The sequence below is a fragment of the Zalophus californianus genome, chromosome 13, assembly GCF_009762305.2.
Source record: "Zalophus californianus isolate mZalCal1 chromosome 13, mZalCal1.pri.v2, whole genome shotgun sequence".
NCBI lineage: Eukaryota > Metazoa > Chordata > Mammalia > Carnivora > Otariidae > Zalophus > Zalophus californianus.
The window spans coordinates 46,925,315-46,936,202 of NC_045607.1; the positions used below are offsets into that span (position 1 = coordinate 46,925,315).

Consider the following 10,888-nt stretch of genomic DNA (forward strand, 5'->3'; position numbering starts at 1 on the left):
GTGGTTTGCCCATTTACAAACTCTGATTAGCTCAGATACCTCTGCTTTTCAATTGAACCAAAAGCTAAAAAAACACCATTACACAGTCAATTCCAAAATCCAACATATAACCAGCCATGTAGTTGGCTCTCAATGAAAGAGAATTTTCCTGTAGTAAGCAAAAGAATAATATTGGAAGCCAACTGGTAGAGGGTTACTACGATTATCTAAGAGATCAGACATGGTTTAAGAGAGCTGCAGATAAATCACATCCACTTCCAAACCTATGTATTCCATATATCTTCAGACATCTAATTATCACTTCCACCGTTTTTTATTTTATCCACATATAACCTGTACTTCTAGCAATTTAATATGTTAAAAATCAATTCACTTTCTCTTTTGCTTAAATCTACTTTAGAAGGAAAATGTATATCACTGATGCAAATGGAGAGAAAGCATCACTTTTCATTAAAGGTAGCTGCAATAAATATAATCAATACAAACAGTGTTATTAAATTTAAGGTTGATGCTATTGCTTGCCAAAGGCTCTGAACCTATGGCCCATAAAAAGAAAATTACCAAGGTTAGGGGAGAGTTAAAGATATATTTGTTTCTACATAATATTCTTATAGAATTGTAAAGGCATGAATGGAAAAGTTAAAGTCTGAATTATAACTTGTCACAGATTGCATGTTTTATATGGAGCAGGATCCCAGTCCATTAACAAAAGAAAAATAAATCTTAGCTATTATTTTCCCACTAGAATTGTAGTTGCTGTTCAATATGAACGTTAGCGCACAGAACTCGAAGCAAATATCAGTGTCCATCTCATGAAACTATAATAACAAGAATTTTGGTCTAAAAAGAGCCCTGGTCGTCAGATACTTTTAACTCCCCTATTCCTTTCCTAGGAAGGGTTACATTTATACCATGTTATGGTCAACAGCTTCTAGTGAAGGACTTTTTAAAGCTCATGTTTACATAAATAATTTCAAAATATTTTTACAGGTGAGGAAGGAGTCCAGTAATCATTTAGTGCAATCACCTCACTCTTCAGAAGAGAAAACTAAATCTATGGACGTGTTAGTGGGTGTCTGGGGGGAAAGCCATACACAGTGTGGTCAGACTGCAAGTCTGTTCAGAGTTAGCATTTCCTGGACTTGGACCCTCCCTTCTAAGAACATTTTTTGGTCAATTTTTGCGTTTATATCAAAGTCTTAGAAAAATCTATTAGCTTAATTGCTTTAAAAGGGAATACACAGATGATTATATCCTTTGCATTAATTATGGTGTATTTGCCCTAGTGGGGAAATTTAAAAGATAGGGACTGTAGCCATGTTAGAACACACAGAACAGATGCAGTAACACATAGAGGAAGAGCCTAAGAAGAACTTTATGAAGATGCAAATGTTTTCCATTATGTTTTTATACACTGAGATATTCTATCGCACCCAAATATACTGGCTGATTGTTCCAGGAACAGATTTTGTGTGTGTCTGTGTTAACTGCATAGCAAGATATGAAAAAAAGAAAATATTCTTACTAATAAGAGTTGTTTGTTCTTTTTTAACATAACAATAAAAAAATTTTTTAAAAGATGTAATATTCCACAAAAAAAAGATTTGTTCTTTTATATAGTAAGTATGTAGGGAGAGCTTCTTATGTTGTAAGCCCTCTTTTTAGGTGTATGGTAGACTCCATTTCTTTTTCAAACCAGAAAGGTCAGTAGTAAATCAGCATTGTCTATTAATTTCACCTTTTGGCAAGTCAGGAAAGAATGTCTAAACCACTATAATCATTTATAGAGTCAATAAATGAATTGGTACATGCTTGAGTTGCCAATGATGTTTAGAGGACAAGGAACTGAAAAGGGCACAGTATGGTATAAAGGAACTTTGCTTAAAGTCCCATAACACTCATCTCTTACATACTACATTTTTTGTTTGTTTGTTTTATCTTAACCTTATGCCTCGTTGAGAAATAGGTTTTGCTAGGATGAAGTTGCATTAGCCATTATGACTTCTGCCTCTAGCTAGTCCCATAAATCTTTCGAATTTCACCCATAGTAAATGCAACTAAAACTAAGTAAACAAAACAATGCCCGTGAGAATTGTTTGTTTTGTAACTTTAAGCATAAAAATGTCTTTTTTGAAGCCTGACCTATTTTTACAAGGGTAAGAATATGTGGTCTTTACATTTAATATGGCAAATAAATCTTCACATTCCCCTCCTAGAGAGAATCAGTTTTAACACTGATGAAGCTTTGTGCTGAGATGCAATCTTCATCTGATAACTGCTCTGTCTGGATACTATTTGTGTTTTATTTACAGTTGCACTTTCTATTTGAAGTGAATAGTTTTGCTCCAGAACACAAATGTAATAAAAATAGAAGGATCTCAATTTTCTTCTTGCATCCATCTACATTTTCTGTTGCTCTTCAATTTTCAATTAAAAGTTAATTTATTTGTAGACAATTTTTAAAGTTTTTAGTAAATTCATTCCTGAGGAAAATAGCACAGAACTGCCAACTGAAGTTATAAATAGTAGAGAAAACAAACATGATACAAAATAAAAATCGATTTACTAAAAACATCAAGAATTGGGGGCGCCTGGGTGGCTCAGTCATTAAGCATCTGCCTTCAGCTCAGGTCATGATCCCAGGGTCCTGGGATCGAGCCCCGCATCGGGCTCCCTGCTCGGCGGGAAGCCTGCTTCTCCCTCTCCCACTCCCCCTACTTGTGTTCCCTCTCTCGCTCTCTCTCTCTCTCTCTCTCTCTCTCTGTCAGATAAATAAAAAATTAAAAAAAAAAGAATTGACTACAGTAAATCAACCTTTATATAGAATGAGAGTTAACCCATGATCACCCAGTTATAGTGTGTGTGTGTGTGTGTGTGTGTGTGTGTGTGTACGTGTGTTTTCATTGCAAACTCCTTAATGCAGGAAACCAAAAAAAAGCTGAGAAACACTAGCTGCAGACTTTCTTTAAGGTTCATTCTATCACTGAAAAATAATTTGTTATTATTCTTATTTGTCTTTAGGGGGGAAATCAACCAGTTAGAAAGATTTATTAAGGACCTATTATTTACTATAGTGTTTATTGAAGACCTATTATTTATTATAATGAAGGATATCGTGATTCCTATCTTCATGTTGTAAATGTTAACAAGTCAGTTTCATTATTTATTTATTTATTTATTTTTTAGTTTCTTTTTTTAGTTTCATTATTTATTAATAAAGCATATATATATATATTCAGAAATTCCTAACTACAGGTTGAAAAATATATTCTACTACATGATATTAACCACATTCATATATATAATGTATTAATATATTAATTGTATGAGTGTAATGAATCCATATATAAAGATACCAATAATGGTTTTCATTGGATGCTTCATTATGAGTGCTTTTTTCCTTCTTTACATTTTTTATTTGCCAATTTTAAACAATGGATATTTTAAACTCTTTTTGTTATATTAAAATTATTTTATATTTTTTATTATTTTTTGTGGAGCATAATTTAACTCATATAAGTGAGCAATTTGTTTCCAAAAGGCAAGATTAAAGATCCAATTTAATACGTATTTATAGACTGCCTCAGTACTATTTAAATGTGGGAGACTTTGTAAAGTGGGAGAATCATAATCCCAGCAGGTGTTCCTTTCTCTTTTTTTTTCAAGTCCACGCACATCAAATATCACATCGTCATTGTACATGGCGATGTATGAGGCCTGGGTTTCTTCCAGAGGTTTTGCCATAAACCCTTTGGTTTGATTTATGCATCCAGGCAGCTGATAGAAATCTCCTACCTACAGTAAGGCTTAGCACTTTTTTAACTTAAAGAACTTTGATCATTTTCTCCTTTTACAAAACACATTTTATTCCCCTGATATTTCTGACATCCTGTCTTCTATCTTTGTGCTGGAATTGTGTTTCTAAGGACCTGTTCATTAAATATGGGAGCTCCTTGGGACTTATGTCCTGAGTCCTTTCCTTTTATACCTCTATTTTCCTAAGACAACTCCTCTCCTTCCAGAGTATGGAACACAAGTGCATTCCCTAATCTATCTCTGCAGTTCAGACAATCTTTGGTATATTTATGTACAACTGTCAACTTCAAAGAGTCTACCTGAAAATTTCATAGGAATCTCAAAAGAACATATTCAAAATCTATGTCTTCTGCAATTTTGCTAAACCTCCATTCACCGAATTGTACGATATATTATCCCATTAGTTATCCTTGGCTCCTTCCAGATTTCCCTCACTCAGCAATGTTCAGATCCCTTCGATCCTACTTCCCCAAGCCTCCTCAATCCATCTGCTATTTTCCATCCTCATTGCCACACCCCATGTCCCAACTTCACTGCCTTCTTTCCTAGAATGAACAAATAGACTCTAACTGATATCTTCACAACTCATCTACTGTGGCTACCTCCCAATCTTCACATATTGAATCGCCACAATAATGCTAAAACTATCTTTTAAAATTGCAAAAAATCTCGTAATTTCCCTGATACAAACTAATCAATGATTTCCCATTGCCTTGAAATAAATTCTGGAATTTTTAACATGGATTATAATAGTCTGTATGATACAAATTCTATGTCCCTCTCCAGCCTCATCTCCTAACATTCTATATATTGCTTTCTCCCCCTGAGCTCTACTGGGTTTTTCCCAGTTTCTTGAATATACCAGACTCCCTCAAGCTCCTAGGCTTTTATACCTGTAGTTGTTTTCCTTCCTGGCTAAATACCTATCCTCTATTTATTTAACTAACTCTAAGTCAATTGCTAGAGCTCAAGTATTTATTTGTTTATTCATGCAAAAATTGTTGAGTATCTCTATGTATCAGGCACAGCTATAGATGTTGGAGAAAATAGTGCTGGACAAAGAAAACGGAGTGTCATTTCTTGACCCACAAGCCTAGGTTATGACAACCATATTCATAAGCTGTTATGAATATATTTTCCACAGAGTAAGATAATGTTATTAATTGTAGTTTTATTATTTATTTAATGTCTGTCTTTTCCACCAAATGGTGTATTCCATGGAGGCAGTGATCAACTGTTTAGTAAATAGTCCATGAATATTTTTTAACTGACTTTTACTTACATACTAAAGAAAAACCCCCAGGATTATATACAAAAACTCCTTGCCCTTGTGTTTAAAGCTACTGAAGTCCTGACCATAATTCCCACCTCTCTCCTAAAACTCCCTGCATTCTAGCCATAAATTACGTCTTAAACCACTTTGTGTTTCTTATTTCCAGCCTTTACACAAACCATTTCCTTTATCTTGAATGCCCCTTACCAACCGATTTGCTTGAATTCTTACTTTCAGTCTTTACTTTGTGAATAAATTTATAAAGTGATCCATACATTGTGAACCTAAGTTGTTTGAGAAACGATGAATATAGATGATAATTCTGAACATTTGACTGCAAGAAAGAGACCAGATGAAAGCAGTGATCTCTTGATATTTGCATCATATTCTAGTACCTGGTAAATTGCCCTGTAAAGAATGGAAGAAATTGCTTTGAAGAGATGAAGTAGATGTAGATGTCAAAGATTATACTTGATTGTGCCAAAAGAGAATGAAAAGAGGGTTCCTGCACACAGCATAGTGGAAGAGATAAAGTGGCTAATATGTATAATTATGATCATGTAAAAAAGTGATATATGTAAATGGAAATATAAGAAAAAAAACCTGAAGGGGTGCCTGAGTGGCTCAGTCAGTTAAATATCCAACTCTTGATTTTGGCTCGGGTCGTGATCTCAGGGTTGTGGGATCCAGCCCGGAATTGGGCTCCCCACTCAGAGGGGAGTCTACTGGGGATTCTCTCCCTCTCCCTCTGCCCCTCCCTCAGCTCTCTCTCTCTCAAATGAATAAATAAATCTTTAAAAAATTATTTAAAAAAAGAAAAAGAAACTGAAACACATATTTTTCTGGGTTATTAAAGAAAGTTTCATGAAAGTAATGGTTTCATAAAAGTCACTCCATTAGAGGAGTAAGATGTATATGAGAATGGTTGAATTTGAAGAATAGAGGTGAAGAAAAAAAAGAAAAAGTCCCAATAATGACTTTGGATTGAGTGAAGAAGAAAGGAGGAAAGAATTTCTGAAAGAAGCATATTTGTAGAAAAAGATTTGCAATCACACACACACACACACACACATTTGTATTTACTTTTTTTTATGTGCTTCAAAAAATCCTTAATTTTTTATTGGTTGTTTTGAGGATCAGTACAGACGTTTCAATTTGTACACAATTCTTAACATATGTACCGAAAATCTAAAAAAACCATGTAGTTGTGATTCTTTTCTAAAAGTTATTCCAGTGACCTTCCAGCTTAAAATTTGGAGGCAAATTTTCCTTAACAGTATATCAAGTACCAAGATCTTCAAATGCTGATACACTGTTACATTGTTAAGTCTCATTAATTCACAATTTAATATATATACTACATACTCAAATTCTCAATCTTGAACAGCACATTAACAGAGTTACTAGGAAAACCGGACTACCACGACCAAGATGTTACAGAGTGCACCAGAATTCGGACCGGGAGAGCCAAGATCTAGGAGTGGTTTTCTTTAGGAAACAATTCTACCAAAAACAACATGGGAATAGAAGTAATTTAAAATATTCAAGACATAGTAAATGCACGACTGACTCCAAATTGCCATTTAGTATGCTTGGTATTATAGGATATAAAAACTACCCCAGCTATGGAATGTTGAGCTGACACCCAAGACAATCAAAGCCTCCCACATTCAATATCTCACTATTTCCTGGTTGTACCAAAAAATAAACAACCAGCAAATGATTTCACCTCTTAAAAAAAAGCATTTACACTTAAAAAATGGGATGAGGTGGGATTCCCTCCTTCTTAAAAATGTTTCTAGAGCTACTAAAAAACTTGCATTTACAAAATAGTTGATAAAAATATTCCTCTGGATTGTACAAGAAGGGCGACAGGGACCACTGATAAGACATGGTTTATGGTATTAATCAGACTTGGCTTCTTTCTCTCCTGCTTCATCGGAGGCTGGACTCTCCTCATTTTTAGTTTCTCCGTTTTCTGCAGGTAAGTCTTCTTTCGTTTCTTGGTTAGCCACTTCAGCCTGTTTTCCCTTTGCTCCCCTTTTCCCCTTTGTTTGCACTTTTTTGTCTAAAGATTTATCCTTTCCTGCCGCCTTTTTTGGCTTCGTTTCCACTTTGCAGGAGCAGGTTTAGCTGACAACCTCGACGACCTCCTCTTGGGCTCCTCCTTCGACGCCCCCTCGGGGGAGCTGACCTTCCTCTTGGGCATCGTGGGGGCGGGGCGGGCGTGCCGGGTGTCTGCTGGCCGCGGCGCGCCGAGACCCTTCGCGAATCTGGGCTGTCTGGCCGCTACCGGTAGTTCCTCCCCGTATTTACTTTTCTGGGGCCTGAAGCTTATATAATCATGGGAGCTATCTTTCAGAGAAAGAATGTAAAATCACAAATATAAAGTTAAGTATAAACCAAATATCCATTAGAATGAGAAAAGAAATTATACAACTTATAAAATGCCACAAATACCACAAAATTTAGAAAATAACTGTATTTTATAATATAGAATATTATATATTCTATATTATAAAATATAATATAAAATATTATATATTCTATATTATAAAATATAATATAAAATATATATTCTATATTATAAGATATAATATAAAATATAATATAAAAATAAAATAAATAAATAAATAAATAAATAAATAAATAAATAAAATAAAAAATAAAAATATTTTTATTCAGATGGCTGAGTAATATTCCATGGTATATATATATATACCACATCTTCTTTATCCATTCGTCTGTTGAAGGGCATCTCGGCTCTTTCCACAGTTTGGCTATTGTGGACATTGCTGCTATGAACATTGGGGTGCATATGGCCCTTCTTTTCACTACATCTGTGTCTTCGGGGTAAATACCCAGGAGTGCAATTGCTGGGCCATAGGGTAGCTCTATTTTTAATCTTTTGAGGAACCTCCACATTGTTTTCCAAAGTGGCTGTACCAACTTGCATTCCCACCAACAGTGTAAGAGGGTTCCCCTTTCTCCACAACCTCTCCAACATTTGTTGTTGAATACCCAACTTCGGCATCAACGTGGATGGGACTGGAGGAGATGATGCTAAGTGAAATAAGTCAAGCAGAGAAAGTCAATTATCATATGGTTTCACATATTTGTGGAACATAAGGAATAGCAGGGAGGACATTAGGAGAAGGAAGGGAAGAATGAAGGAGGGGAAATAGGAGGGGGAGACGAACCATGAGAGACGATGGACTCTGAGAAACAAACTGAGGGTTCTAAAGGGGAGGGGGTGGGGCGATGGGTTAGCCTGGTGATGGGTATTAAGGAGGGCACGTACCGCATGGAGCACTGGGTGTTATATGCAAACAATGAATCATGGAACACTACATCAAAAACTAATGATGTACTGTACGGTGACTAACATAACATAATAAAAATATTTTTATTCATAATATATAATTTACATGAACAAAAATGTGCAAATTTTAGTATGGAGTTTAGTGAGCATTGACATACATATAAACTTAAGTAATCACCAATCCAGTCAAGATATAGAACATTTCTTTTAGCCCTGAGCTTTCTTATGCTCCTTTCCAGTCAATTTCCACCCCAAAGTCAATCTCTGATCCAATTTCTGTGATCATAGACTATTTTTGCTTAATCTTGACTTTCACCAAAGGCATATAATTCAGTTTGAACTTTTTAAATACATGGATGATCTCTGATGCGGGAAACAAAGGCAGAAGAAAAATTATTAAATTTCCTACTACTTACAGCCCACTGACAAGTCCTTAAGACAGACATAGTGACATTCCTCTAGGAACTCACCTACATCCATATTAATAAATTGCTAAGGGCAAAAGGCAATCTTAGCCCAACCCCAGGATCCTGTAAGTCTACTTTAACATATAAAAATTCCTTTGGAAACTTCCTTTATCTCTATCCCCCAAGATACATGTTGGCAATCATCCCCCAAGCATATGACCCACTGAAATACATGTGAAGGGTCTCATAACTCAGGTTTTATTAGACAGTAATAAATGACCTTTTCCCACCATAGTTAGCCCCCTCAAGGTCCTGGAAACTTTGCTTCCAAAATTCCTTAGAGACTTACGCTATCCCTAACCTCCTCCCAACTTGAAAGTATAAAATAGGCCACTCTTCATGACCCCGGCGCAGCTTTTTCTGCTCACGCATCCTGTCTCCGTGCTTTAATAAAATCACCTTTTTGCACCAAAGATGTCTCAAGATTTCTTTCTTGGCCGTCAGCTTTGAGCCCTAATGTCTTTTCCTACCTCAATCTCTTTCACTGAAAATAAAAATTTGGAAATTCATCCATGCTGTTGCATGTATCAGTAGTTTGTTTTTAAAGCTTTGTCATATTTCATTGTAATAATGTGCCACAGATTTCTTACTTTTTCTCCTATTAAGGAATATTTAGATTGTTTCCAGTTTAGGGTATTAGGAGTTAAGGTGCTATGAACATTTACACATTATCTACAAGTCTTTATGTAGACACAAGTTTTCATTTAACATAGAGTAAAATTCCAGGAGAGAAATAATGAGTCATGAGGCCAGTTTCTGTTTGACTGTATGAAAACTTATCAAACTGGTTTCTGAAGTAGTCATGTTATTTTACATTCCCAATGGGAAGTCAGGACTTCCAGTTTTTCCAAATCCTTAGTCTTCTTTTAAACGTGAAATAGTTCTTAATCTTGTTTTAATTTACATTTCCATGATACGTATGGATGCAGCCAATTTGTGCATAAAAGGATGCTTAACATCAATAGATATCAGAAAAATGCAGAACATTTTAATTTTGGTGAAATCCAGTTGATAATTTTTCTTTCATTTTTAGTGCTTTTTTGCACTGTTAAAACTTTTCCTACACTAAGATTGGTTATTCATTCTCCCATTATGGGGATATTTGAATTATTTTTATTTTGGGGGAGATTATCAGTAGAATTTGCTGTAAACTTTAGTACATGATTGGAAAAACTTTCATACATTTGTACATGCATATACAAGTCTTTGATGGGATGTAATTATTCATTTACCATGGGTAAATTCCCAGGAAGGAAACTACACTTCACTAAACTACTTTTTTGTGGGCAGAATCTATTCCTGCCCCTTTTAAATTTTATTTAATTAAAGATTTCATTTATTTGTTTTGACAGAGAGAGAGAGACACAGCGAGAGAGGGAACGCAAGCAGGGGGAGTGGGAGAGGGAGAAGCAGGCTTCCCGCTGAGCAGAGAGCCAGACGTGGGGCTCCATCCCAGGACCCTGGGATCATGACCTGAGCTGAAGGCAGATGCTTAATGACTGAGCCACCCAGGCACCCCTCTGATCCCCTTTTAAATTGGGTTGTTTATCTACTGATTTCTATATATTTTTCATGTATATGGAATAAAATCCTTTTTGAGATATGTGTTATGTGTTTTGAGAATATGTTCCCTAATTCTATGGCTTGCTTTTTTTTCATTTTCTTATCAGTGGTTTTGATGACCAAAATATTTAATTTAGGTGAAAATCAATTTTTCTATTTTTTCCTTTATATTTCATGACTTTTTATCATATCAAAGAAATTTTCCCTACAATAAAATTAAGCAAATATTTTTCTATGATTTCTCAAAAAGGCACATGCATTTAGATTATGTTTATGTGTATGATCCATCTCAAATACTTATATATGTTGTAAGGTAAGTGTCAAGGTAAAATTATTTTCCCATATGTATATACAGTGGTTCAAGCAGAATTTGTTGAAAAAAATCTCCATTCCCATTGGAATATCTTGGAGCATTTGCCAAAAATCAATTTTCTATATATGTGGGAG

At 35.1% G+C, this 10,888-nt stretch overlaps 1 pseudogene; it reads right to left on the reverse strand.

The window, feature by feature from the left end:
* Positions 1-6,564: 6,564 nt before the first annotated feature.
* Positions 6,565-7,298, reverse strand: LOC113935131 (annotated as a pseudogene).
* Positions 7,299-10,888: the final 3,590 nt, after the last annotated feature.